Raw genomic sequence first — 25655 nt, forward strand, 5'->3', positions numbered from 1 at the left:
CTTCAAGTGATAACTAAGTAAATCACATGTTCCTGGGATGCTCATAAACAATGAGGGGTTGAGTAATCATTTCACAGTATACACTTACAACAAATCATTACATTGTGCACCTAAAACAAATACAGTGTTATACGTCACTTATATCTTGGGGAAACTATGGGAGATGTTGAGGTGTCTAATTTCTTCTTTCTCTGACTGCTTCTCCTCTTCCTGGCACTGGAGGATCATCTACCCTTTGGTGCAAACAAAAAGCAAATTGGACATGAAAAGAATGGCATTGAAACAAATTTCCGACAAGAGGTTTGAGGGGTTGCAAACATTTTCGAACATGACAGTGTTACACTGAACTGCGAAATGAAATTTCCTGTCTACTGACCACCCAAGGCAGAAAGTGGAAAATGTCCTGCACCATATTGGCTGTCTGCTTTCCCTTGACAGAACAGAATTTTATATCAAAATCTGGTCATTGTCAAGCTGCCTCAGAATGTGGCCATTTTGCTATTGCTCCAGATACCATCCTTCCAGCTGCAATATTAAAGAAGGTGAGAGCTGGGACGTGGGCATTAGTGCTGCATTTTATGTGGGTGCCACTAAAGATCCTTAAAAAACTAACTACAGAATGTACTCTTAGGTAACGGAGGAGCTCCCTTAGCTCATAAATGCCAATTTTCCCGTGGACCTCCACAGATGTTGTTTTTGGCCACTCTGTGAAATGCCATGGAGCTCTGGTTTTTGCTTTAAAGAAACCTGGAAAATGCACATCTGTGTCAGCATTTGCTCCAATTTGCAATTCAGTGCTCTGTCCTTGGGTGGAGGGGGCATGGGGAGCATTTAGTGGATATTTGGGAACTGACCGAAGTAAATGGAAAGCTTATGATGCTACCTATCCTGTGAAGTCCTATCTAGGTTCTCAGCTGAACACACTAATTGGTCAAGGAAAAGGCGACCAGTTTTTTCCAGTTGGACAGTTACTACCTGATAACTTCATACCTGCCTATGCAGAAAAGAAAATCTTAGCGTGGGCCTGGGAACCAGAGGATCACGGTTCGATTCCCAGTCAGGGGACATGCCTGGGTTGCAGGCCAGTTCCCAGCAGGGGACACACGAGAGGCAACCATACATTGATATTTCTCTCCCTCTCTCCTTCCCTGCCCCACTAAAGATAAATAAATAATTAATTAAAATTTAAAAAGAAAATCTTGTTGTTTTTAGATCACAAGAGGGTCATTAATCACAACTATTCCTCACTGCAACCATTATTATTGATCACGTGAAATACCTAAATGCTTGAAAAACTTTAAATAAGAGAATTTTTTAGGATTATAAAAATGGTAATAAACAGAATTGTAGGAGAAAAGAGTTCAAAACATTATATTTCATAATGCTAAAAATGTTTCACTCTATATTGAATCACCTTCTGAATAAAGATATGGAACCTGAAAAAAAACTGGAAAAAAAATTAGGGTGGAGTGATTGATTGACTGACCCTGGTTTTCTGTCAATGTCAGAGAATGACAATCTCAAAGGACTATCAATGACTTGGAATTCTTGAACATGTTCCTTAAGGGCTCATTGCCTTGGGCATCTCTAATACATCTAATTGGAGCACAGAGAGAAATCATACTGTTGCCAATGGAAGCAGGGATGCTGAGGAACCTGATGGAACATTAATATGTGCATATTACCTAAGGAGTTAGAAATTATAATAACTTTATGTCTGGCTGAGATTGCCTGAGAAGAAGCAGCATTTCTATTTAATATCAAACACTACATTATAAAGGTAGTATACATAAGGAATAGACTTGCATTATTTAATTCTTTTTCAAGACAAATGTAACTTTAGTTCAATAGTACCTATAATGGAAAGTTAATACATTTTATTGTTTGTGTGTGTGTGTGTACAGAGAAGAGAAATTCACACTCATAGTCAAAAGAACTCAAAGCCCCAGCTTTGCCAGTTGTCAGTACGTCCTTGGTGTGTCCTTAGATGAGTTACTTAAATTCTGTGAGACTCAGCTTCTTCATCTTCCAAGTGGGGGTAATAAAACCTACCTCACAAACATGGCGCCTGGTGTAACTATAGCTCAATAAGTGTTCATTCTTTTATCAAAGTTAAAAATGTTTTGACAAGCTATAGTGAAAATAGAAACAAAAAGTCAGACTTTGCTTCTGCAAAGTCAAAATTCAATAAATTTATTGAGTTCATTCATAAATGTGAAAGAACTTATTTTTTGTTTGTTTGAAGTAAATGAGTGCGTGCCCTTTCCCAGGAGCACGCCTGCACCTTTCCCTTTCCCTTCTCCACAAGAGTGCATCTCCTAAACTCTAAGGGACCCCATGAGACTTGCAACCAGGGGAGCAATGGGCAGTGGCCGCTTGTCCTGGGCTAACCCCATGAACCTTTTTCTCCAAGGCCCCTTTCCTCTGACTTCCCAGTGAGCTAAAGCAGCCCCCACTGGGCTCTCTCCTGTCGCTGCTTCTATCCCAGGGGTGCCAAACTCATTTTCACCGGGGGCCACATCAGCCTCACAATTACCTTCAAAGGGCCGAATGTAATTTTAGGACTGTATAAATGTAACTACTCCTTAACAATTAAGCAAGAACTCAGCACGGCCACCAAGTAGAAATGAGGTGCTGGGCCAGATAAAACAAAGTGAATGACCGGATTCTGCCCGCAAGCCTTGTGTTTGCCACCTGGTTCTATCCTAAGTCCTTCCTTGTTTCACTGCCCCCAGTACTCTCAAATACTTTACTTTAAATGGAGTACTCTTTACTTTAAAGAGTACTTTAATAAACATACCCTCAAAATTAATAAAAGGAAGTAAATGTTCTGGTTCTAGAGCCACAAAATGTTCGTGAAAGCAAACGAACATGTCTATGATTTTTAAGAAAGACCCAGTGAAGGAGCAATACAGTGCAGTAGGAAATAAGAAAAGGTTTTGAAATTACAGAGAACTAGGGTCACATCTTAGATCCTTTATTAGTTGTGTGAACTTAGGCAAGAAACGTAATATCTTTCAGGCTCATTTTTTATTGACAAGCAAAGGAGAATATCATAGTTCATTGAACCTAATATTCTGTATATTGTAAAACTCATTTTTCTTTCACATACAAGAAAACACTGCCCATTAGATGCAATAATTTCTCATAATACAGAATTTTTATTTTATACTTATTTTAAAAGCTGACTTTAAATATATTTAGATAAATTTTAATCATATCATATCACCTTGATGCATAAAGAGAAAAAAATTAGCAAAATAAATTACTTAGTGTCTCCCTCAAATTTTACGTAGAGACCCCTCTGAATCACATTTGACTCAGTCACCAATGTCCCCATTTTCTACAAGATATTGACCTCTATGCCATCAAGAGAATTGGTGAGGCTTATTTCTTGAAAAATGCACTCACTAATGCTTCTAGGATTTTCTTCAAGTCACTGGAAGAAAATGCTGATGCTTTATGACACCAGAGTAACAAGCAGGTCTGCTCACAAGCAGGCAATGACAACCAGTGTCATGAGTGCTGTCTTTCTGACAGCGGCTAGAAAACAACATGCACCCTAGGATGCATCCTGATTTCAAAGATGCTAAGTGTAAAAAAATGAGCATCTTAGAATTGTGAGCTTTGGCCACTACTTGATCTTCATAGAACTACTCTGAGGATTAATAACAAAATACATGAGAATTAATAAGATAATAGCATAAATAAATGGTAGCTATTATATCATAGGGAAATAAGAAAAATTCTGATCTGTAACTTCTCACCATGTTCCTGGGATGCTCATAAACACTGAATTAGCTTATTCAAATCCTCGTGTATTCTAATATTATTTGAGGATTGGCATTTTGCACATGATGGACTTTGAAAGTCTAAAGCAAATATTGCCAAATAGGAGATTTATTCCAGTCTCTACTCCCTCCCCCAAAAGAAAAAAAACAAAACAGCAAAAAGCCTTGTGGTCTCATAAAGGTGTGGCAGAATCACCAGAGCATGACCCTTTTTTTCCTTTGTTGCTGTTCAATTCCTCTGCTCTCCTTGGTACCACTTATCCACCACCATTTGATCCGCAAATCCATTTCTACTTTACATTTGGAAAGTCACTTCAGGAAGATGGTGAAGAGTATATCTATGAAAATGTCAAAACTTCTTTCAAGGTGAAGTGAAAAATAGCTACAAGTATTACTTGGAATTTTTAGAAGACAAGCACCAATAGCCATGTGGTGAAAGGCTGAGCTTCATTCTTCTACTCAGTTCTTCAGTGAGAGGCCTGAAGATCAGGTTACTTGAAACAGGAAAGGATGGGAGAGGAACACAACTGTTCTTTTCAGCAGGGGATTAAAGCAACAGTGGGAGGCTGAGCCTCTCTAACATCCTAGTCACTCAGGAAACCACATGATGTCTTGTAAGCTTTATAATTTGTCTTAATTGTTCAGACAGGTCCTACAATAAAGTTGGACCAGAGAAGATTAGTCAAACCAAAAACCCTCTTGGAATGGAAATGTTAAGGGAAAATTCAGCAAAGCACAGTGGGTTAGGGGGTGGGCCAGGGAAGAATGACCAGGCTCACATCAGTCAGGACAATATCAAATAGGACAAAGCTCACAGGCAGCTTAAGTCCAGTTACATTCTTCCACTTCAAACATAGCAGGACACCCAACTCAAATGGATGTGCTATAGTCCAGTTGTATGTGTTTTGTATGTGAGGCGTATAGGTCTCAACTACTTTAGGAGAGAGTCTTGTAACAAAAGAGTAAAAGTTATTAAGACAGTGGCTACAGTTTAAGTTTCAACAGTTCACACAAATGGCAGGAATCTGTATATCCATGTCAGAATAACACCATTATCCAAATAGATTTTCTCAGGATGGCTTTATAATGTTTAGTTCTTTATCGGACAATCTTTAGTATATATAGGAGTGTGCTACACTTTTGTCAACCTAACCTAACTTACAAATACATCTTCTTTTTAAAATTTTTTATTGTTGTTCAATTACAGTTGTCCCCATTTCCTCCCATTACTCTCCCCCACCCTACCCACCCCCACCTCCCATATTCAATCCTTCCCCACCCCTGTTGGCTTTGTCCATGGGTCCTTTATACATGTTCCTAGATGACCCTTCCCCTTCTTTCTCCATTACCTCCCTCCCCCTGCCCCTCTGGTTACTGTCAGTCTGTTTTTATTTCTATGTCTCTGGTTATATTTTGCTCACTTCTTTGTTTTGTTGATTACGTTGCACTTATAAGTGAGATCATATGGTATTTGTCCCTCACTGCCTGGCTATTTCATTTCACTTAGCATAATGCTCTCCAGTTCCCTCCATGCTGTTGTGAAGAGTAGAAGTTCCTCTTCTTTAGACTGCGTAGTATTCCACTGTGTAAATGTACCATGGTTTTTTGATCCACTCATTTACCAATGAGCACTTAGGCTGTTTCCAGCACTTGACTACTGTAAATTGCACAAGTGTATCTTTGTATGAAACAACATTGTAGTCCTGGAAATAAACATACACTCTGTATATCACTATCATAAATCTTTGTTGTTCATTAAAATTTCGACTTGGAAAAATAGGACGAAGTTTTTCAATCTTGCTCTATTGGCATTTTGGACTGAATAATTCTTTGGGTGGCTTTCCTATTTATTGAAGAATGTTTAACATCACTGGTTTCTACCCACTAGATACCAGTAGCATCCCCTCCTATCCTTCATCCCTACCCCTGAGTTGTGATGATCAAAAATGTCTCCAGACATTGCCAATGTCCTCTGGGAGGCAAAATTGCCTCTGGCTGAGAACAACTTACATAGAATAATATTAACAAATTAAAGATCATAGATTGTTGTGAGATACCAAGAATCCAAGAGAATTCTGAGTGTGGAAGACTAATTCAATCAGGAATAATCTCAAGGACAGTGGTATTGTGTTTCACCCTTCAGCCCTGGCCTTGCTTTTGCTCATGCTCATTCATATTTTCTCTCTCTCTCTCTTCCCCTCTCTCTCTGTCATTCTCTCTCCTCTCTCTTTTTCTCTCATTGAGAATAACTCTTTGGCCTGCAGAGAGCAGCCCTCTAAGACAGAAGTCATTGCAGTCTCTGCTTTAGCACTTTCCTCTACCATCACAGATAGGTAGCAACCCAATTCTCCTAGCTACTGAGAAGGAGCTGCAGAAAAGCACAGAGGAGCCCCTCCTTCTGGACTCAGCAACCATGCCTTCATCAGTGTACAAAGGGACATTTAAGAAGAGCTAAGTTTAAAAGTGGTGTATTTGAAGCTTTCTCTATTTCCAGAGTTTTATTAATTTACTCCTAAATGTCCATTTTCAGAATTCGGTAATCACAAAAGCACCTTTCTTCTGCACCACACTATTCTGCACCACACTGTTATGAGGTGATAAGCAGAACCTTCCAAATTAGGAAAGTATAATTTGGAAAGTATAATTTGAACACCAAAAATCTGGTTATGGTTACAAACCTTACTGTATATTAATATTACCTTACAGTACTTACTAAAATGTAGGTTCCTTCAATGCATTCAGTGGAATATTATCCAGTCTTTAAAAAGAAGGAAATCCTGGCACATATCACAACATGGATAAAACTTGACATTCTGCTAGTGAAATAAACTAGTCACAAAAACACAAGCGCCGGTTCTGTATGACTCCACTTACATGAGTTACCTAGAGTAATCAAATCTATAGAGACAGAAAGTAAAATGATGGTTGTTAGGACTGAGGTGGGTGGAGTGGGGGAAAGGGAGTTATTGTTTGGTTTGAATATGGTTTTAGCTTTGCAAAACGAAAACAGTTCTGAAGATAGATGATGGTGATGATTGCTCAAAAACATGAATATATTTAATGCCAATGAACTGTAAACTTAAAATGGTTACTTACATTGGTCACTTTTATGTTATATGCATTTTATCACAATTAAAAATATTTAATAAAAAATGCAGATACTTGATCAGCACTAGTGAGTCTGATTCAGTTGATCTGAATGGGCCCAGAAATTTGCATTTTTAACAAGTAACCCAATTGATTTTTATCTTTAGATAATCTTTTCAGAAATACTAGTTTATAAAGAAGATAAAATGAATGGATATACTGAAGTCAGCTAGAAATGTAAGATTTTCCAGAAATGCCAGGATACAATTCCCTTCAATGAAGATAAGCTTTTAAAAATTGGTTCACGGGGAAGAGCTCTGAAAAATAATAAGACAGAGTCCCAGGGCTAAAGAAATGTCCCTAGATCTGGTGTAGAAGAAGGCAATTTAGAGGCAGGCAGACATGTGCCTTGTTTGATGTAATTGTGGGTGGAGTCATGAAAGGTTAGTGAACAAGAGGGATTCTTCATATGTATAAATCACTGTGTGAGGAAAGTGGGTAATTGCATGGCATTTAGGTAATTACACATGCAAATTAGAAGAGTATATAAATGAGCCAAACGAAACAAAGACAATTATTAGCACATTTTAGAGCCACCATGCCAGTCATAGCATCGTTTCCAGCTGCCCAGATGTAAGTACCAACAATGATATGGTTTCCAATTGTTTGATACTCTGTTAGATATGCACAGAGCAAAAATGTTTTGTTTGGATGGTATTTTGTACATCGAAGGAGAAAAAAATTATAATGGAATCTTTTCCACTTGACTTCATATTCTCTCCACACTAAAAATCATATGACATTTAATAAATGTAAGTCTAAAAAAGTTTTTAAAATAATTCTAGAAATATTCCTTCTATTTTTCAGTTCTTCTAGGTCTTCAAGTTATGTAAGTGACATTCAGATAGTAAAGAGAACAAAGAGAAATGAGGCTCTTCCTCCCTTTTTCTAAAACCTTATGTTGGATAGTGAAATTCTCATAAGTAATATTTTACATTTGTGTTGTATCAGTTTATTGTTTGGAACAGCTTCTGTTCATTCTCAAATTCATGTTTTAAAGTATTTCCAGAGAAACTCTATTTTTTAGACCTCCTAGTCTCTCCTATTTCTCTTGAGCCTCAGTCTGATGTCCTTTAGTTGATCACAATGAGAAGCCCATCATTTAAGATTTTTGTAGTCTGTGAGAGTAAGTGGAAATGCTCAATGGTTTATAAATTTTAAAAATCATAAGTGTTTTTTCTTTTCTCTTTAAAAAATTTTTGAAAGTTGGACCTCAAGGAAACCAACTCACTGGAGTCGTCCGGAGGGACAACAGGGTCAAATGAAGATGGGGCTTTAGAGGCAGGCAATTTGGGGGTTCGTGTAGAAGTGACACCAGTATCTCACAGGTTGCTGATCAGGGAAGTCCTATGCCAAGAGCAATATTTTACGAAAACAAGACTGGTTTCCATTGTGAAAATGAGTTATAAAGAGCTTAGGGTGGAGGCTGGGAGGCCAGCACAAAGGCTGCTGCAGCCCTTCAGGAGGAAGGTGCCGGGGGCCTTTGAAGAGACACACACAGCATCAGGTGGGAGGGGACTGTTAGTCACTGTCCATCACTGCCTCTGACGGTGTCCTGCATTTGCATTTCTATTCATTCTTTTCAGAATAATTCATTATCACATATGTCCACCATAAGATGGTCATGGCAAACAAGTTGGTCTATATCCATCTGTTAGAGAAATTGCGTAGCTTTCCAAAGGATAGTGTTAGCAATGTCTGGGGCATGTAAGAGGCTGTCCTGTACATTGTAGGATTTCAGCAGCATCTCTGGCCTCTACAGTGGATGTCAGGAACACGCCCTCATGAAGTATGAGTACATTTGCTGAGTTCGAAAGGGAGAAGTCCTTTATGATTTTCCACAGCTCCCTCCCAGCATCGAGGAGAATTGGGCTGCTACTTATCTTTGACAGTAGAAGAAAGTGCTTGAGCAAAGATTTCAGACTTCTATCTTAGAAGGCTACTCACTTTGCCAAATGTTTTCCAGAGGTAACAAAATCACCCTCAGTTGAGAACCACTGCTATAATATATCATGCAGTTTAATTTTTATAAAAATAACATCTCCTTCTATGCTTTACCAAAACAGGTATTTTCCAGTATTTTCACTGTAAACCTCAGGCTAGTGCAGCTCAGACACTGAGTCTTTGCAGAATGAGAAAAATCCAAGTACCAGGGCCACTACTTTTGTGAGCAATTCATTTTGGAAATAACAGCTACAATTCATTGGCAGTGGAAAGTTCGCTGCCATGAGGCACCCTTTCAAAGCCTGCCATCCCACCCCGGCCCCATCGGGAGCTTTGGGGGCAATCAGATTGATGTTCCTCTCCCAGAATTTTTCTACTTCCTGAGTCATCACGTCAATCTCTGAACTCTGGCTCTTGGATAATGTCCTTCTTGTCCACTGACCACTTCTTTACTCTCATTCCCTTCCGAGCTAGTCCAGTGCAACTCAGCTCTATGTAACTCAGCTTTATCTCTCTAACTTGTTTACTATATAACTTTTGAAACCTTTATTTCCTTTACCAAAGTTTTCTATACATTTACAGACTTTCTTTCAGTGTTCCTTTCCCCTTTGCCCAAAAAACTGTTTTTGTTCTCATGACCCAGATTTTCTTCTCGAACAGAGGTGGTAGCCACTTCTTATGTTGCCTTCTCCCCTTTGACCCTTGGGGCTCAGGGCCCTCAGTCACTGGCACTCTCCTTGGCCTGCACACCCACTTCCAGACCAGTTTTCTGGGCACCATGCTCCAGTGGCCTCTTCTTTATGAGTCATCTCCTCCACATTCCTGTTGCTGGCCCATCTCATCATCTATAAACTAAGATAGTTGCTCATAGAAAAGGGATTGGGATCCAGTCTTCCTCAGTAGGAAAATTTTTTGAGTCCTAATTTTCAATAATAATAGTCATAAAATAAATACAGAAAATCGCAAAGGATGGGAGAGAGAGTAATGAGAGAAAGACAAATTGAAAGGAAAATAGGTTCTCTTTAGCCAGAAGAGACATTCAGCCCTTCCCTCAATTAAATACAGCAAAAGTAACTGCCTACCTCCAAAAATTAGCCTAAAATAAATCAACTACCATTAGAACATATTCTCTGCCCTGGGGCACTGGATACACCTCAAATGCGTATTCACTTATGAATGGTGGCCTTGTTCTGCTTCCCCAACATCGTTCCAGAATCCCAGCTTTTTCCTTAAATTTTTGAAATCTGAACTTGCTTCTTCTAGAAACACCCTTTCTTTCCTCCAAGTCAATCCTTAAGAAATCCTTAAGGCTCCTCATTGTAATTAGATGTTACTGAGTACAGCTCTCTCCACCCACAGGTGGCGGTCATATTTGTTCTAGGACTCAGAGTCATGTGGAACAAACAGGCCATAAATCAGAACAGAGTGGCCGTGCCCTGCATGTGTTTACAACTCCTTTGACTTAATAGTCTAGCTGGGCTAAACTTAAGCTTTACATTTTAAGAAGATTGAGTTAATAATGACATTATGTTTGGTATATTAAGTTTATATTTACATTATTTTCTAAACTAATTTTTAGTTTGAGAACTAAACTAAATTTTAGTGAAGATGGGGAGATTTATGATTTTATTAAAATAAACAAAAACAGTGAAATACAAGTGTTAAACATTTTTAAAGATATATATTTTATTGATTATGCTATTACAGTTGTCCCATCTTCCCCCCTTCATTCCCCTCTGCCCTGCATACCCCCTCCCATCCACATTCCCTCTCTTTAGTTCACGTCCATGGGTTGTACATATAAGTTTTTTGACTTCTACATTTTCCATACTATTCTTACCCTCCCTCTGTCTATTTTCTACCTACCATTTATGCTACTTATTCTCTGTACCTTTTCCCCCTCTTTCTGCCTCCCCCTCTCCTGTTGCTAAATGTGATCTCCATTTCTGTGGTTCTGTTCCTGTTCTAGCTGTTTGCTTAGTTTGCTTTTGTTTTTGTTTTGGGTGTGGTTGTTAATAAGTGTGAGTTTGCTGTCCTTTCACGGTTCATATTTTTTTACCTTCTTTTTCTTAGATAAGTCCCTTTAACATTCCATATATTAAGGGCTTGGTGATGATGAACTCCTTTAACTTGACTTTATCTGGGAAGCTCTTTATCTGCCTTTCCATTCTAAATGAAAACTTTGCTGGATAGAGCAATCTTGGATGTAGGTCCTTGCATTTCATGACTTGGAATACTTCTCTCCAGCCCTTTCTTGCCTGTAAGGTCTCTTTTGAGAAATCAGCAGACAATCTGATGGGAACTCCTTTGTAGGTAACTCTCTCCTTTTATCTTGCTGCTTTTAAGATTCTCTCTTTATCTTTAATCTCGGCTAAAGTAATTATGCTGTGCCTTGTTGTGTTCCTCCTTGGGCCCAACTTCTTTGGAACTCTCTGAGCTTCCTGGACTTCCTGGAAGTCTATTTCCTTCATCAGATTGGGGAAATTCTCCTTTATTATTTGTTCAAATAAGTTTTCAATTTCTTGCTCTTCCTCTTCCCCTTTTGGTACCCCTATAATTCGGGTGTTGGAACATTTAAAGGTGTCCCGGAGGTTTCTAAGCCTCCTCATTTTTTAAAATTCTTGTTTCTTCATTCTTTTCTGGTTGGATGTTTCTTTCTTTCTTTTGGTCCACACCGTTAATGTGAGTCCTAGTTTCCTTCCCATCACTATTGGTTCCCTGTATACTTTCCTTTATTTCACTTAGCATAGCCTTCATTTTTTCATCTAATTTGCAAACAAATTCAACCAATTCTGTGAGCATCCTGATTATCAGTGTTTTGAACTGTGTATCTGATAGGCTACCTATCTCTTGGTGGCTTAGTTGTATTTTTTCTGGAGCTTTGATCAGCTCTTTGGTTTGGGCCATTGTTTTTGTCTTGACACACCTGTTACGTATTGAGGGGTGGAGCCTTAGGTATTCACTGGGCAACCCACATTGCTGTGTTGTGACGTTGTATGTGGGGAAGGGGTCCGAGAGGAAACAAAGGCGCTTGCTCCACTCTCTGCCAGATTTCAGTCACTTCTCCCACTACCCACAAGCAAAGTGGGCTCTTCTGGTGCAGATTCCACAGTGGGTGGGCTTGTGTACATTCTAATATCCTGTGGGTCTCTCCAGGAAACTGTCCTGTGAAGCTGGGAGTTCCTCCTGCCACCTCAACCTTCACAGGTGTTTTCATTTGGTGATTTGAGGTTTTATTTTCCAGCACTGGGACCCTGGGTTGCTCAATCTGTTTTGCTTCCCAGCTGTTCGTCCTGGTTTATCTGCATACAAATGTGGGACCACCCGCTCCACCAGCCTCCGCCTTGCTACAAGTCCCCTCTTCCCAGCTGCCTGTCTTTGCCCCTCTGCCAGCTGGATGAATGTTTGTTTTTTAACTCCTTGGTTGTTGAACTTCCATACAGTTCAATTTTCTGTCAGTTCTGGTTGTTTTTTTAGTTTTAAATTGTTGTTGTCCTTCTTTTGATTGTCCAAGGAGGTACAGTGTGTCTATGCCTCCATCTTGGCCAGAAGACCCTTTTCTTTTCTTTTTTTTTTTAAGAAATCTGGTCACGAGGTTATCACAAGTCTCCTTTTTAAAAAAATTTTTTAAAGATTTTATTTATTTATCTTTAAAGGGGAAGGGAAGGAGATAGGGAGAGAAACATCAATGTATGGTTGCCTTTCGTGCGTCCCCTGCTGGGAACTGGCCTGCAACCCTGGTATGTGCCCTGACTGGGAATCAAACCACAATTGTCTGGTTTGCAGGCCCGCACTCAATCCACTGAGCTACACCAGCCAGGGGGTCAGAAGACTCTTTTCTGTCTGGAAGTTTCTTTCTTCCTTCTGGTCCACACCATTAATTTGAGTCCCAGTTTTCTTCCCATCACTATTGGTTCCCTGTGCATTTTCCTTCATTTCATTTAGCGTAGCCTTCATTTTTTCATCTAATGTGTGACCAAATTCAACCAGTTTTGTGAGCATCCTGATTACCAGTGTTTTGAACTGTGCATCTGATAGGTTGGCTATCTCTTTCCTGCTTAGTTGTATTTTTTCTGGAGCTTTGACCTGTTTTTTTCAATTGGGTTATTACTTTTTTTTGTCTTCATGCGCCTATTATGTAGTAAGGGGCAGAACGTTAGGTATTCACCAGGGCAACTCACATTGCTGTGTTGTGACACTATGTGGGGAAGGGATCCTAGAGGGAACAATGGCACTTGCTCCACTCTCTGCTGGATTTCAGTCACTTCCCTCGCTACCCATAATTGCTTGTGGACTTTCTGGTGCTGATTCTGGGTGGGTGGGCTTGCGTATGTTCTAGGACCTGTGGGTCTCTCCAACAAACTCTCCTGTGAGGCTGGGAGTTTCTCCTGCTGCCACCTCAACCCCCACAGGTGTTTTCAATCAGTGGTTTGCGGCTTTATTTCTCTGTGCTCGATCCCTGGGCTGCGTGGTCTGTTTCACTTCCCAGTTGTTTCTCCAGTGTACCTGCACATGAATATGGGACCGCCTACTCCACCAACTGCTGCCTTGCTGGGTCCTCCAGCCACTGCCTTGCTGTGAGTGCTCTCCACCCAGCTGCCCATCTCTGCCCCTCCTACTGGTCTGGATGGATGTTTCTTCTTTAACTCCTTGGTTGTCAGACTTCCATACAGTTCAGTTTTCTGTGAGTTCTGGTTGTTTTATGTTTTTAAATTGTGTTGCCCTTCTTTTGGTTGTGTGAGGAGGCACACTGTGTCTATGCCTGCATCTTGGCCAGAAGTGTGTTAAACATTTTTATTCAAGTGAAATTCACATAAAATTAATCATTTTAAATAGAAACATTCAGCAGCATTTAGCACACCTACAATGTTGGACGATTCTGTCTAGTTTCAAAATATCTTAGCATGCAAAAAAAAAAATCCTACCCATTGAAATCTAATTTTTTAATCTATTTTATTGATTATGCCATTACAGTTGTCCTATCGCCCCCTTCATTCCCCTTCACCCTGCACACCCCTCCCCCACCATTCCCCCCTTTAGTTTATGACCACGTGTCTCAAGTTCTTTAGATTCTATATTTCCCATACTATTCTTGCCCCCTATCTATTTTCTACCTACCATCTATGCTACTTATTTTCTGTACCTTCTCCCCCCTTCTCCTCCTCCCACTCCCCTGTTGCTAACCCTCCATGTTATCTCCATTTCTACGGTTCTGTTCCTGTTCTACCTATTTGCTTAGTTTGTTTTTGTTTTTGTTTTAGGTACGGTTGTTAGTAATTGTGAGTTTGCTGACATTTTACTGTACATGTTTTTTATCTTCTTTTTCATAGCAGTGGATTTATCTTTAACATTTCATATAATAGGGGCTTGGTGATGAACTCCTTTAACTTGACCTTATCTGAGAAGCATTTTATCTGCCCTTTCATTCTAAATGAAAGCCTTTCTGGATAGAGCAATCTTGGTTGTAGGTCTTTGGATTTCATGACTTGGAATACCTTTTTCCAGCCCCTTCTTGCCTGTAAGGTCTCTTTTGAGAAATCAGCTGACAGTCTGATGGGAACTCCTTTGTAGGTGACTGTCCTCTTATCTCTTGCTGCTTCTAGGATTCTCTCCTTCATTTTAATCTTGGCTAATGTAATGATGATGTGCCTTGATGTGTTTCTTCTTGGGTGCAACTTCTTTGGCACTCTCTGAGCTTCCTGGATTTCCTGGAAGCCTTTTCCCTTTGCCACATTGGGGAAGTTCTCCTTTATTATTTGTTCAAATAAGGTTTCCACTTGTGATTGTTCCTCTTCCCCTTCTGGTACCCCTATAATTTGGATGTTGGAGCATTTAAAGATGTCCTGGAGGTTCCTAAGACTCTCCTCATATTTTCGAATTCTTGTTTCTTCATATTTTTCTGTTTGGTCATTTTTTCCTTCCTTCTGGTTCACTCCCTTGATTTGAGTCCCAGTTTCCTTTCTATCACTATTGTTTTCCTGTACATTTTCATTCATTTAAACTAGTTTAGCCTTCATATGTTCCTCTAATTTGTGACTAAAATCAACCAGTTCTGTGAGCATCCTTATCACCAGTGTTTTGAACTGTGCATCTGATAGGTTAGCTATCTCTTGGTCGCTTAGAATTATTGGCTCTGGGGCTTTGAGCTGTTCTGAGCCATAATGTGTTGGTCTGTTCGCACCTGTTATGTATGAGGAGCGGAGCCTTAGGTGTTCACTAGGGTGGGGCAACCCAGTTGCTGGGTTGGGATGCTGTACATGGGGATGAGGTCAGAGAGGGGCAATGGCATTTGTTCTACTCTCTCTTGGATTTCGGTCTCCTCTGCTGCTTCCCTTAAGCAAACCGACCCCCCCCCCCTCCACTGGTGCAGGCTCCCGGGTGTGCGGGCTTGTGCACCTTCCAAAACCCTGTGGGTCTCGCCAACAAACTCTCAGTGAGCCTGGGAGCTTCTCTCGGTACCTGGACCCTCAAAGGTTTTCCAGTTGGTCAGCCTGCCGCCTTGTGCCCCCACTGGGTCTGCCTGTTGCCGCCCCAAGCCTGGGATCTGCCAGCCAGCACCTGGGGTCCATCCGGCCGCATTTTCCTGGGTGACCCCACCCCGCCAGCTGCTGATTCTGCCCCTCTTACCTGTCTGGCTGAACGGTTCGTTGTTGTCAGACTTCCATACGTACAGTTCAATTTTCTGTGTTTTGGTTGCATGTTTGTTGCTAAAACTTTGTGGTCTTTAAACTTGGTTGTGAGAGGAGGCGCAATGTTTCCACCTATGCCTCCATCTTGGCCGGAAGAAATCTAATTTTTAACTCTGCCTAGGAAATTATATAAAATTTGCACAATATTTGTAGTAGGCATTGGGTATGGTTTTGCTTTTCATATCTTACTGATCCCCTATAACCCCCTTTGTGTTAAGGACAGTTTTCATGAAGCAGGACTCCAAAGACCATAGTCAGGGAGTTACACAGAAGAAAACTCTTAAGACATAACCTGTCTTTCTGGAAAGTTGATGAGTAACATGGATCTATACAGAATATACCCTTCAAAAGAGAGGTGTAGCAGATGGGGGCAGATAACTGCTTTAAATGACCACTGTAGGAACTTGGAAGATGCTAAACTAAAAATAAGAACTATAAATAGAGGGCTTGGCATATGGCAGGTGCTCAAAAAAATGTTTGTTGAGTGAATGAATGAACAAAATATCCCTAAATAAATTAATGAAATAACCCAGAATGGATGATTGGCTGGATGAATGGATGCATGCATGCATTGATGCATGCAATGGATCTAGTATGCAAGTAGTGTTTCAATGGGCAAATTGATAGGCCCTGTGAGGAAGCACATTAAATGTTTACTATATCATTGCAGTTAAACCAGTCTTAAAAACAAATAGAAAAGAGATGTAAAAAGTCTATTATGTTTTATTCAAATATTTATACTTAAGGCAAAAAGATCAAAGTCTCCATAGCTTTGCTATTTATCATAATGAAGATTTAAAATAATAAAGCCACTTTATACCCAGAGAAAATAGCTTTGAGGAATAAATGTTGATTAAATTTGACGACTTGTGGGGTTTTTTTAAAGGAAGACGTAGAAGTAGAAGGGCATCTGTTATTATATAAATTGTTGTTTATATGCTTGGATTGCTCCTCACGAAGTCATAAATTTATATGATCTTTCTTAGTCAGTGTTGGGGATACTGTTTCTGGTTTGCACTTCTTTGTATGTTAAGTGCATTTTCTTCCACATGACTATTAGTTGAAGTATGCTGTTAATTTTTTTAAATTGTCCAGTAAACCTTTTGACTAGAAGAATGTCTAATATGATACATACCATCATGTGATTATTGGCATTACAACAAAGTTAATTGAAGCACTGGCATATTTTTATCCACATGATAATTAGTTTAACAGGATTTAGCAAGACATAGAAGTTACTCTATTCCAAGAGAATATTTGTTTCTCCTTGATTACACTCACATTACATATTGTAACTCAGGCACAACAAGCATATATGGCATATTTTTACCTCCAGCAGGGTTATTCTACTAACTGAAGGGATCCCCTTTATTGCATACAGGTCTTTCCCATCCACAGGTGTAGCTAGAGGATTTAGCATGCTTCTCAATGCACATCAACAACCTTCTGTGCTTTCATCTTCTTATACTTAGAAACTTATGTTCTTTACAAGGTGTTTGTGTGTTAAAACTTCTGTTTAAAGGTGTTTAATAATGTGAATTATGTTGCATGTTGAGATAAAAAGTTATGATGGGTTTTGTAACAACCTAATTTTGTTTTTATATTTATTGATTTATATTAAATATAAATATAAAAAACATGGTAAACTTTCTGTATTAGCATTGAGATTACAAAATACATATGTGTAAAAAAAAGAAATTTATGTATCATTATTCTGTTTGTACTTGATGACATTGTACTAATCCCACTTGTCACTTGACAATTGTCTTAGCCCATTTGGGCTGCTATAACAAAATATCACAGACCAGGTGGCTTATAAACAACAGAAATGTATTTCTCACAGTTTTGGAGGCTCGGAATTCCAAGATCAAGGGAACAGCAGATCCAGTGTCTGGCGAGGACCACTGTCTGATTCAGAGACTACTCTCTGTCCTCCCAAGGAAAAGCACCTAGGAGCCCTCCGGGTCTCTTCCAGAGCATGAATCCTACTCCTGAGAGCTCCATCCCCACGACATAATCACCTCCCAAAGTCCCTACCTCCTAATACATCACCTTGGGGTTTAGGTTTCAAATCATGAATTTGGGGGGGCTGAGGGTAGGGAAGAAGGGCACAGACATTCAGTCTGTAGCAACAATAAACCTCTAACCATGTGGAACAACAAAAATTACCAGGCATCCTGGTCCTCTTGGGCCTGATGGGCATGGCTGCCGGTCTGAGGCCCCAGAGGCTGAACTTCTCCCACATCAAGATGGAGCTGAGCCACCTGGTCGTGGATCAGGCAATGAGACAGCCTCTTCAGGGGCATCTGTGCTCTGCGCCTACCCCCACCCTGCCAATAAATCTTGCCACTATTGCTCAAAAAAAGGGGGGGAAATATATATATACACATATATATAAAACCAAGGAAAAACAATTTGGTTTCACAGTAAAGTTGGTGGCTCAACCTGAAATTTGTGTGGTTTATGTACTGTGTGAAGTATGCTCCCTATATCAGAACAAGTGACTAGAAAGGTAATGAAGGTCCAAAAATTAGAATACATCCAAAGTTATGAAGGTTAAGTTAAGGAAGCCATAATTAGCATTTACTTAGATTGTCTTAAAGTCTTCCAACCAGCTGGTCCTGCTAATGAATTTAGAAAGAAGAAATGAAATTATCAAATTCTATTTAATAAAAATTTTCCTGCTTAAATCACAATACAAGTTTTGAAGAACTAGAATACTTTAGTACTGCGCGCTAGTCACACAGAAGGAATAACAATTTTTTTTCTTCCAAGAGTTTTATGTTTTTATTTTATTTTATTTTTATTTTATTGATTATGCCATTACAGTTGTTCTATTCCCCCCCTTCATTCACCTCCATCCTACTCCTTCATCCCCATGATTACCCCCCCTTTAGTTTTTGACCACGTATCTCAAGTTCTTTAGATTCTATATTTCCCATACTATTCTTGCCCCCCCATCAATTTTCTATCTACTGTCTATGCTCCTTATTTTCTGTACCTTCTCCCCCCTTCTCCTCCTCCCACTCCCCTGTTGCTATCCCTCCTTGAGATCTTCATTTCTATGGTTCTGCTCCTGATCTAGCTGTCCTTTTAGCTTGCTTTTGTTTTAGGTGTGGTTCTTAATAACTGTGAGTTTGCTGTCCTTTCACTGTTCATATTTTTTATCTTCTTTTTCTTAGATAAGTCCCTTTCACATTTCATATAATAAGGGCTTGGTGATGATGAACTCCTTGAATTTGATCTTATCTGAGAAGCACTTTATCTGTCCTTCCATTCTAAATGAAAGTTTTGCTGGATAGAGCAATGTTGGTTGTAGGTCTTTGGATTTCATGACTTGGAATACCTCTTTCCAGCCCCTTCTTGCCTGTAAGGTCTCTTTTGAGAAATCAGCTGACAGTCTGATGGGAACTCCTTTGTAGGTGACTGTCCCCTTATCTCTTGCTGCTTCTAGGATTCTCTCCTTCCTTTTAATCTTGGCTAATGTAATGATGATGTGCCTTGGTGTGTTTCTTCTTGGGTCCAACTTCTTTGGGACTCTCTGAGCTTCCTGGATTTCCTGGAAGTCTATTGCCTTTGCCAGATTGGGGAAGTTCTCCTTTATTATTTGTTCAAATAAGTTTTCCACTGGTGGCTGTTCCTTTCCCCCTTTTGGTACCCCTATAATTCGGATGTTGGAGCATTTAAAGATGTCATGGGAGTTCCTAAATCTCTCCTCATTTTTTTTGAATTCTTGTTTCTTCAGTCTTTTCTGTTTGGTCATTTTTTTCCTCCTCTGGTCCACTCCTTTGACTTGAGTCCCAGTTTCCTTTCCATTACTATTGGTTTCCTGTACATTTCCATTCGTTTCAATTAGTTTAGCCTTCATATGTTCGTCTAATTTGTGACTAAAATCGACCAGTTCTGTGAGCATCTTGATCACCAGTGTTTTGAACTATGCATCTGAAAGTTTTACTATTTCTTTGTCAGGAGACTGAGGGGTGGGGCTGGGCCTCCAGGGAGGGGTTGCTGGGTTGTGACGCTGTATGTGGGGGCAGGGTCAGAGCCGGGAAATGGCGGCCGTCTCTGCTGCCTCCAGTCACTGGGACCCGCTCTCACTGCCCACTCCCTCGCTGATCTATCTGTGCAGCAATGCACCAGCACAGTCAACCCGCTGCCCTTCACCCTCGCCAGATCTGCTGGTTGTTCATTGGGTCACTCAATGGGTCAGCCCTTTGCAACCCCACACCTGGGATCTGCCCACCTGAGTTCGTCTGACCGAGTTTTCCTGTGCAACCCTGCTCCACCAGCTGCTGGTTTTGCCCCTCTTACCTGTCAGGCTGAAGAATTTGTTGTTATCAGACTTCCAAAAAGTTCAATTTTCTGTGTTCTGGCTGTGTTTTCTGTTGCTAATATTATGTTGTCTCTAAACTTGGTTGTATGAGAAAGCACAGCGTCTCCACCTATGCCTCTATCTTGGCAGAAGTCCTGGAATAACCATTTTATCTAGCTTAAAATCTCATTTTTTTAATCAAAAAGAAAAAATCCAAATATGTTAATAAATTCTCTTTAAAATACATAGAAAAAGAAAAACTTCCAGTTTAGTTTGTGTGACCACTTGATTTTATGTAAATGGTTGTTAATTAACCATAATGATTTAATTAATTAAAGATCACAAAGAGGCTGTTGTGCACCAGTATATGGGGAAAGGAAAATGTAGCTTTCAATCTTTCACTTTATTCTGAGTGGACATTTCTTCAAAGCTAGGAAGAAGCTGAGATCAGTCTTCATGTTAGGATTTTCCCGGACCCTTTCTGCCCCCTCTCCTCTCCGGCCCATGCACTATAGTAGAGTGTGTGCAGGGAAGTGTCTCTTCTCCCTCCTACCTTCCAAGTTACCCAGATAGTGATCTCCTGGACTCAAAGAGTAAAATCAAGTTCATTGGATTAGTACCATGGGAGCAAACAAATATAAGCCTTTGAATTTGAAGAAGTGAGTTACTGAGGATTTTTAAAATCTACTGAAAGTGGGGATTGCATTCTGTCTCTCTGGCTGGCAGTAGTTATCAGTCTCTGTTCCAGTCATCAGTGTAGGTGCTGTCACTTACCTTGCTTTTTTTACTGATGAGAAAATTTCCCGATAACAAACAGAAAAAATTATTTTCAAGTTGTCACTTGAAGTGTTCACAAGATTCTTATTGAAAAGGCACTGTTTTCCAAAGGGAAAAGTAACCACCAAAGAAAGAAGTAGGCAGAATTGACTACTTCTTAAGAAAGAATTTCCAAAGACGGACTACTGTAAAATGGCACAACTGGTTACTGAAGTATTATAAGAAACAACAATAATCTTATTTCTGTAAAATACTTTAAAGTTCTCAAAGAACCTTCAAAATAATTTTTTGATACCACTAGATTGAAAAATCATCTTCTACAGTGGTCTTTCACTAACTATCAAGATCCTTTATCAAACTATGCTCAATGTGCTAACGACTGAGTTATGAGTATGTGTACATACATAGTTGTTTTTGTAACTATATCTATGTACAAACATATGGGAAGAGCTTTAGAATGATATCCAAGTATGAAAAAATAGGCTTTGAATTAGAATAAGATTATAAATATCTTTTTCTTCTGTTACTGCTTTGATGTCATCATGCTATATTTTTAATTAAAACCAACTTTAATCCTTACGTCACAAGTGAATTGAGGCAAGTTCTGCCCACAAGTAAGATTCTCTCCAGTTTGGAGTCAGGGAAAGAAGAGATAGCATCTAAAAATCCTTTCTCATCCCTGAAGCCAGTCTGGTGTGAAGAGGCTACAACTTTATGCATTGGGTACTATTATTATTATTACTATTTCACAGGAAAGGAAGTGATATAACCATCCAAGGATACACATCTACTAAATTGTACAGCTAGGGCTTGAACCAAGGACTCCTGACTCCCAGCCCATGCTCTTAGAATGAGATCTAAACTCCCATGCCTTGGCCTAACTGCCCCACATGGTCAGGCCCATGCCTATCTATCCAATCACTTTTTTTGTCCCTCCTCCCCCCACCAGTGCCCCATATTTGCCGTGGGCCAGATATCAGCCCAGAGGGTGTCAGTGTCATCCCTGCCTCGGTATCTTTGTGCTTGCCTCTGCTTAAAAAGCCCTTCTCCTGGTTCTTACCAAGGCCAAATCACCATGCCTCAGCTCTCCACTTAGTGTCACTTTAGGGTGGTCCTCTTGGCCACCCCATCTAATGCTGTCTCCTTTCCTCCAGGATCACTCCCTGTCACATCACCCTGTTAATTTTCTTCATGGCACCTACTACACTTAGTTAATGTTTTACTTATTTATCTATCTAGGTGTTGTCTGTTTCTTCCCTCAGGAATGCAAATTCCATGAGGACGGAGACTTTGTTTGTCATTGCACTTCTGTGTTTCCAGCAGCTGGCACAGGGCCTGACGTGTAACAGGTTGAACAAATAAGCCACAACCTGGGTCAGGGAACCCAGTGGATTATAAAGATGATGTAAGTTCAAAAGATTTCACAAATAGCATATAAATCTGGTTTTTATCCACATTTTATTCCACTTTGAGGGCGTCTGTACATTTATTTTCCCTGTTCTTCACATCTGACTACTTATCCATCAGGTTTCGGCCCCGATGGCCCCTCGCCAGTGCCTTTCCCAATCCTCTCACTGGAGCCATGCTCCCCCCACCCTCCCACCCACCACTCTGCCATTTTGGTTCACTTATCATGCTCTAATTTTATGTTGATTTATTCTTATTTTTTTCCCTTGGCCTAGTCTATGTGATATTCTGGAGGACAGGAACATCTTTATGGTAGCACTGTATATATATATATATATATATATATATATATATATATATATGTATATTCCTACATTTTCCTACACATTCTAGATTTTCCATAGTTAATTGTTCAGTGAATCAGTACAGTGGTCACTTCTATGTATTGTCTTTTTAATTCTACTACTTTTTAAATGAATTTCCTTGGGATTTTTTCCTAAGTAGACAATCATCATCTACAGTTAATTCTTTCTTCTCTGAGAGTTACCCTCATTACTTTTTCTTTCTTTGTTGTATCAACTAGAACTAACAGAACAATGTTAGGTAATGTAGGTAATACCAGGTATCTTTGATTTGTTTTTATTTAATTATTCACCATTAATTATGGCACTGGTATTGTCCGGGACAGACATTACTTATGACAACAAGGAAGTAGCAACCTTTTAATCCTAAGAATCAGGGTTTTAAATTAGTTTAACTTAATATAGCTGAGTTCAAACAAAAAGCAATCTTGATATTTTATAATATCAAAGAAAATTTGATCATACAGTATTCTTTCTTTGAAATACTAAGTTAAACTACATTAATGTTATAATATTCTTGCATTTCCAGAATAAAATCCAGTTAGTCACTTAATATATTTCTATCTTTGAATCTACTAGCCATTTTCTTAGGAATTTTTTCTATATCTATAGTCTCAGGGGAACTAGACTGTGTTTTACGGTTTGTGTGTTTATTTATTGACTTAGCTTTTCCAGGTGTTGCCATCAGGATAACAACAGATTCATATACTGTCCTGGAAAACATTGTACTTCTTTTGAGTTCTGAAGCAGAGTCTTGGATGTTGGTGCAAACCTCAGAGTCCACTGCCTTCCTCCCTCATCTTTCAGATGGAGTGGGACACTGAGAACCCCTTACAGTGCGGATGTGAGGTGGGGTAGAACTGCATGTTTGGGACTGGGATGAATAATAAGTGTGTGTTGCTCAGTTCCTTGATTTAGTAAAGATTATTGGGTTTTGTCGGGTAGATTTTAGTATCTAGACCTCATGTGTATTGACTTCTGACATGAAAAGACAGGAGGCTCTGGCCCCCTCACTTCATATTATACTTTGGGTTTCACATGGGCCCCATGACCTGTTTAAATGCTCCAGGAGTCTTCATGAATCTTCCATAGTGGTTTTTTGGGGGGGTCTTTGCATTTGGCACGTTGACTTTATTGATTGATTGATTGATTGATTATGCCATTACAGTTGTTCTATTCCCCCCCTTCATTCACCTCCACCCTACCCCCCTGTCCCCACCATTACCCCCCTTTAGTTTATGACCATGTATCTCAAGTTCTTTAGATTCTATATTTCCCATGCTATTCTTGTCCCCCCATCGATTTTCTATCTACCGTCTATGCTACTTATTTTCTGTACCTTCTCCCCCCTTCTCCTCCTCCCACTGCCCTATTGCTAACCCTTCTTGAGATCTTCATTTCTATGTTTCCACTCCTGATCTAGCTGTCCTTTTAGTTTGCTTTTGTTTTAGATGTGGTTCTTAATAACTGTGAGTTTGCTGTCCTTTCACTGTTCATGTGTTTTTAACTTCTTTTTCTTAGATGAGTCCCTTTAACATTTCATATAAGGGCTTGGTGATGATGAACTCCTTGAATTTGATCTTATCTGAGAAGCACTTTATCTGTCCTTCCATTCTAAATGAAAGTTTTGCTGGATAGAGCACTCTTGGTTGTAGGTCTTTGGATTTCATGACTTGGAATACCTCTTTCCAGCCCCTTCTTGCCTGTAAGGTCTCTTTTGAGAAATCAGCTGACAGTCTGATGGGGACTCCTTTGTAGGTGACTGTCCCCTTAGCTCTTGCTGCTTCTAGGATTCTCTCCTTCCTTTTAATCTTGGCTAATGTAATGATGATATGCCTTGATGTGTTTCTTCTTGGGTCCAACTTCTTTGGGACTCTCTGAGCTTCCTGGATTTCCTGGAAGTCTATTTCCTTTGCCAGATTGGGGAAATTCTCCTTTATTATTTGTTCAAATAAGTTTTCCACTGGCGGCTGTTCCTTTCCCCCTTCTGGTACCCCTATAATTTGGATGTTGGAGTGTTTAAAGATGTCCTGGAGGTTCCTAAGACTCTCCTCATTTTTTTGAATTCTTGCTTCTTCACTCTTTTCTGTGTGGCCATTATTTGCTTTCTTCTGGTCCACTCCCTTGAATTGAGTCCCAGTTTCCTTTTCATCGCTATTGGTTTCCTGTGCAAGTCCATTCATTTCAATTAGTTTCGCCTTCATATGTTTGTCTAATTTGTGGCTATAATCAACCAGTTCTGTGAGGATCCTGATCACCAGTATTTTAAACTGTGTGTCTGAGAGTTTTGCTATTTCTTCATCACTTGGATTTATAGGCTCTGGGGCTTTGAGATCTTCTTGAGCCATCTTTGGTCTGTTCACGCCGGTTAAGTATGAGGAGTGGAGCCTTGGACTCCCAGGTCACTGGGTTGTGACGCTGTATGTGGGGGCGTGGTCAGAGTGGGGAAATGGTGGCCCCCTCTGCTGTTTCTTGCCACTGGGTGAGGAGCAGAGCCTTAGGTGGTTCACCAGGGTCAGGCCACTCAGAGTCACTGGGTTATGATGCTGTATGTGGAGGCGGGGTCTGAGCAGGGAAATGGTGGCGCCCTCTGCTGCCACTGGCCGCTGGGGCCTGCTCAGTCCCATAGTCTCACCGCCCATTCCCTCGCTTGTCTATCTGTGCACAAATGCATGACCACAGTCAACCGGCAGCCCTGCTCCCTCGCTGTTTCCCCAAGGTTGCTCGCTGAGTAGCTTACTAGGTCCAACCCTGCACCTGGGTTCCGCGCGCCTGAGTTCGTCTGACCTAGTTTTTCTGTGCAACCCCGCTCCACCAGCTGCTGGTTTTGCCCCTCTTACCTGTCAGGCTGAAGAATTTGTTGTTATCAGACTTCCAAAAAGTTCAATTTTCTGTGTTCTGGTTGTGTTTTCTGTTGCCAATATTTAATTGTCTCTAAACTTGGTTGTGTGAGAAAGCACAGGGTCTCCACCTATGCCTCCATCTTGGCAGAAGTCTTCCATAGTGTTTTTATTAATCAAAAGACCTTTATCCTAGAGAGCTCTATGCAGCCATATGAAGGAACCTTATAGAAAACTGTTTAATAATATATTTGATATATAGGAAAAAGGGGAATATATAACAATATCAATGAAAATATTTTTAAGATAGTAGTTGGATTATAGATAACTGGTCCTTTTTTCCCCTCTTTTCCATACTCTTACATTTTTATATAATGCCCATTATT

At 40.0% G+C, this 25655-nt stretch overlaps 1 pseudogene; it reads left to right on the plus strand.

The window, feature by feature from the left end:
• The first annotated feature begins 229 nt into the window (after positions 1 to 229).
• LOC119050722 (S-formylglutathione hydrolase-like) lies at positions 230 to 1231 on the plus strand (annotated as a pseudogene).
• Positions 1232 to 25655: the final 24424 nt, after the last annotated feature.

This window comes from Artibeus jamaicensis, unplaced genomic scaffold (genome assembly GCF_021234435.1).
Source record: "Artibeus jamaicensis isolate MK-2021 breed Jamaican fruit bat unplaced genomic scaffold, CSHL_Jam_final contig_585, whole genome shotgun sequence".
NCBI classification, from domain to species: domain Eukaryota; kingdom Metazoa; phylum Chordata; class Mammalia; order Chiroptera; family Phyllostomidae; genus Artibeus; species Artibeus jamaicensis.